Here is a 5,244-nt window from a genome sequence, read left to right on the forward strand (position 1 = left end):
AAATAGCAGGTGAAAATCAGTACACATTAAAAATGATCAAAGCTTCCAGGAGAGCTGCTGTGTAGGCAGTAACTGAAATAGATACAGACTGCTCAGCCTGAAACAGAGACAACTGACAAGAGGTTTATGGTGCAGGTCTATAAAATATTCACTGGCATGGGTCGGGGGTATGGCAAGCAATTCCAGTGTAAGAACTATACAGCCTTCAAGCAAGCCAGCAGGAGCCAAGCTCAAGAGTGAAAAGGAAGTGACTTCTGATGGTTCCTGGGCCACAGATTCCTGCAGGGTTGGAAGGTGGCCAGGAATGAGAGGAGGGAGTCAAGCAGCAGTAAGGAGGCACTGTCCCATCTCAGGAGTGGTGACCAGCCTGCATCATGCCAGGCAGTGTGCATCATAATGAGTGATTAGAAGGTGTACATCATCCCAATATATGAAGATGCAGATAAGTAGCTACAATGACATATTAATCTGTTCAAATAATTTCAGACCAGCCTTTGGTCTAGTAGCATTTTTTTGACCTCTGAATTTATTTCCAGTGAATCTAATATGGTGAAGAACCCCGTGTTTCTCAGACTGGCTTGCAATTGAGAATATGGTTTTATGTTTATATGTTTAATAGTAGACACAAACTGGAATGAAGAGTGTTCATTTGAAATGAACAAAAATCAAGAGCCTTTACTGAGTTAAAGACAGGCTGTTGCTTCCCTATAGATAATGACATTCAGAAAGCCCTTGGGAAAGACATAGTAAAGTTTGAGGATATTTCCCAGACAATATTACATTTTTATTAGATTTTGTCAATTAATTTTATTCATCAGAGACAAGAAACATAATGTTTCTCCAATTGGTTGGTCCTATTTGAAAAAAATTAGTAATCTGTAAAGTATGTAGTGGAAGTCTCTTTTTGCCTAGGTCTATCTGAGAGGAGAATCTTTGGGATTATCTCTTAAAATCTTTGTCCCCTAATAGTACATCTTCTACTGGATTCATTTCCAGTGATACTAACAATGACATTTGCACTGTTTTTTTGGTGAAAACACAGACCTAAGACTAAGAGATTTTCTGACCTAGGTTTTCATAGACATTCAGACTAAATCTTCTGATGATTAAGGGTAGGGTAAAAGTTGCAGCAGCTCCCTGTTGTGACTGCCTGAATCCTCCTAACACTCATTTCCACAAAACAATTATTTTCGCAGACCTTCTCCTCTCATCTTTAAGTTTGGTAGAATCATTCAGCACATGTTTTAAATGTGTGTTCAGCTTGCTTTCACATACTGCCATTTTTTGTGTTGCTACTGATTATATTTCAACTGCCTTTCACCGGTTCTCTCTTTCCATCACCAAAGAAGTGCTACCTTGTTAGGTCCTTACTTAACAGTCTCTTCTAGCTCTTGAAATACTCATCATACACTCATGTGGTTTATCATTTTCTCCTTTTACCTAACTATTCTGACACCCTTTTGGCCAGTCATATTTAGACTTTTAAGATCTGTTTTCTCAAATCAATGCTTTGCCTGTAAATGCAGCTAAAATTAGGATTTCAATCCTACTATAAAATGATGGCTCAACAAGAAGAAGAGGAAGTGCTAGAACTACAAATAAACAGTACAGTATTTAATTAATCTACTACTCAGCTCCTGATGATTTTAAAAGAGCTAAACTAGTGGCACTGAATAACATGTGTTCAACCACTGCACCCAGGCTCCAAAGACATTGCAGCTGCACTGTGAAAAATATAGTATGTGGGCTCTCCCCAGATGCAAATATAATGTAAATGCAAATTTATACAAATAGAGGCTATGTGCAGACTTCTGTGTGCAATCTTATTTCCTCCAATTCCAATCAATGTGATTCTGTTGGATGAAAACCGTGAACAGAGGAGCTATTAAATACAGAAAAAAAGGGTCACAAGCATTTCTGACCTCCATAGCTCCAACAAAGATAAAATGTGACAGCAGTAATTCTGGATACTACAGGATTGCTGACTGCAGAGCCTTATGCCTCATAATAATTGTGAGATACATCATTCCTTTGCAGCAAGAAGGAATTCCAGCTGCTCCAGCCACCAAGTCAGATTCATCAGGATCCCAATTTCAATGTTCCTATGCAAATGGCATGGGGAATTAACAATGTGGAGAATAAACAAGAGGAGTTCTAGAAGTGCAAGCCTGCAGGGCTCTGATCTTATTGGCATCATGGAGACATGGTGGGATGGCTCCTATGACTACAGAATTGGAATGGAAGGATACAGGCTCTTTAGGAAGGACAGGCAGGGGAGATGAGAAGAGGGTGTCACCCCCTATGTTAGTGACCAGCAGGAGTGCATGGAGCTCTGCCTGCAGATGATGGGGAACAGGCCAAAACCTTATGGGTCAGGATTAAAGAGAGGGCAGGGACAGGTGTCATTGCACTGGGGGTCTGCTACAGGCCACCAAACAAAGCAGACTGAGCAGATGAGGCCCTCTACAAACAGATGCGAGCAGCCTCATGTTCAGAATCTCTGATCCATGAGATTCTGAACATGACTTCAATGACACCAGTATCTGTAGGACAGACAACACAACATGAGCATGCAGCAATAGGCAATGCAGAACTTTCTTGGACTGTGTTGCTAATAGCTTTCGTCTTTAAGTGATAGAGGAGACAATGAGAAGAGGTGCTGGAACTTGTGGTGTGGAATGTGAACTTCAAGCTCTGCCTTGGCTGTAATGACCATGAAATGGTGGAGTTCAAGATCCTTAGGGAAGCAAGGATGGAGCACAACAAGCTCACTAACCTGGACTTCAGAAGCGCAGATTTTGGTCTCTTCAGAAAGCTGTTTGGTAGAGTGCTGTGGGATAAAGCCCTGGAGAGAAGAAGGGCCCAAGAAAGCTGGCTAATATTCAAGGATCACCTCCTCCAAGATAGGAGCAACACATCCCAACAAAGAGGTAGTCAGACAAAAAAAAAAAAGAACAAAAAACTGGCTTGCAGAGATGTTTTGCAGTTTATCCTCCTGGATAAACTCAAACACAAAAAGGAAGGCTACATGGGGTGGAAGCAAGGACAGGTATCCTGTGAGAAACAGAGATATTGTCCAAGCATCCAGGAATCAGGTTAAGAAAGATAAAGTACTGATAGAATTAAATCTGGCCAGGAATGTCAAAGGAAACAAGAAAGGCTTCTATATTTAAGCTAGTAATAAAAGGAGAACCAGGCAAAATGTTGGCCCTTTCTGGAAGGAAATGGTGGACCTGACTCCCTGGGAAAACTGAGAAGAAAACTGAGGTAATCAGTGACTTTTTTGCTTTGGTCTTTGCTAACAAGCATTCCCATCACTCAAGTTGCAGAGGGCAAAGGCAGGGACTGGGAGAACAATGAGCTCCCTGCTGTAGGAGAAGGTCTGGTCTGAGACCAACTAAGAAATGGGAAGTTTTACATGTCCATTGGACCTGATGAAATGCTTCTGTAGGTCTTGAGGGAACTGGCTGAGGAAGTGACTAAGCCATTATCCATAATATTTGATAAGTCATGGCAGTCTAGTGAAGTCCCCATGACTAGTTAAAGGGAAACATAACCCCCATTTTTTAAAAGGGGAAGGAAGAAAGAACTGGGGAGCTACAGGCCATTCAGTTTCACATTGGTGCCTAGCAGATCATGGAGCAGATGCTCAGCAGAGTTCTATGCTGAGGCAAACAGAAAATGAGGTGGTGATTTGTGACAGCCAACGTGGCTTCATTACATGCAAATGGTGCCTGGTAAATTTGGTGGCCTATGACAGGGTTACAGTGTTGGTGGATAACTGAAGAGCAGCTGGTGTCATCTGCCTGGATTTTGCAAAGCATTTGACACTGTTCAGCATAAAATTCTTGTCTCTAAACTGAAGAGACAAGATGAAGCACTTTGACAGATGAAGCACTCTGTGGGTAAGGAATAGGATGGATGGTCACCCTCAAAGAGCTGCTGTCAATAGCTAGAAGTCCACATGGAGATCACTGACAAGTCATGTTCCTCGGGGCTTGGTATTGGGTACAATGTCCTTGAAGACCTTTGTTGGTAACATGGACAATGGAGCTGAGTGCCACAGCCACACTGATCTCCAGACATGCTGGATGGATGGGATGCCTTGCAGACTTGAATAGCCTTGGCAGGTGGACCTGTGCAAACCTCATGAGGTTTAGTGAGAGCAAGTGCAAGGTCCTGAACATGCAATCACAAGTGCAAGCACATACTGGGCAGAGAGGGACTGAGAACAGCCCTGAGTAGAAGTTCTTGTGGTTGTTGGTGGACAAGAAGCTCAACATTAACTAGCAATGTGCTTTCACAGCCCAGAATGCCAACTGTGTCCTGGTCTGCGTGAAAAGCTGAGACTGGCAAGGCAAGGGAGGTGATCCTGCCCCTCTGCTCTCCTCTTGTGAGATGCCACCTGTAGCACTGTGTCCAGCTCTGGAGACTCCCAGATAGTGAGTTAAAGTCAGTCCAGAGTAGGGAGACAAAAATAGCCACATGGCTGAAACATCTCTCCTCCGAAGACAGGCTGAGAGTTGGGGCTCTGGGCTTCTGGGGAGACCTTATAGCACCTTCCAGTACCAAAAGGGAGGCTGCAAGAAATCTGGAGAGGGATTTTGGCAAGGACAGATAATGATAAAACAAAGGGCAATGGCTTCCAAACAGAAAATGTGAGATTTAGATTATATAAAAGGAAGAAATTCTTTATTTGACAGTGGTGAGGCACTGGAACAGTTTGTCCAGAGAAGTTATGGATGCCCCATCTCTGGAAGTGCTCAAGGTCAGGTTGCATAGGGCTTTTAGCAACCTGATTAAATGGAAAGTGGCCCTCCCATGATAGATGGGGTGGAACAAGATCATCTAAGGTACCTTCCAACCCAAATAATTCTGTGATTATGTGAATATTCAATCATATATGAGAAGACCTCCAATACCTGCTTTTAAACTCCCTCATTTTCCCCTTCTGACTTTTGTCTGATCAGATCTGTTAGCTAAGCGCTTCATAACATTATGTGAGTAAATTTTACATCTGTTAAGAATTACTGATTTCCCAGACACCTACTGGTTTTGACAGCTGACCTCTATCAACTATATTGCATAGCTGTGTGATCAGTGTCATTGTGATGAAAGTTGTAGTGTGACATGAAATGTCTCATAATGTGCAGATAAACCAGATTGGAAAGTGCATGAATTCTAACAGCATTAATAAAATAGGACAAAATTATTTGCTATTGACTGTTTTATTGATCATTTCTG

This window comes from Serinus canaria, chromosome 1, assembly GCF_022539315.1.
Source record: "Serinus canaria isolate serCan28SL12 chromosome 1, serCan2020, whole genome shotgun sequence".
Classification (NCBI taxonomy): Eukaryota; Metazoa; Chordata; class Aves; order Passeriformes; family Fringillidae; genus Serinus; species Serinus canaria.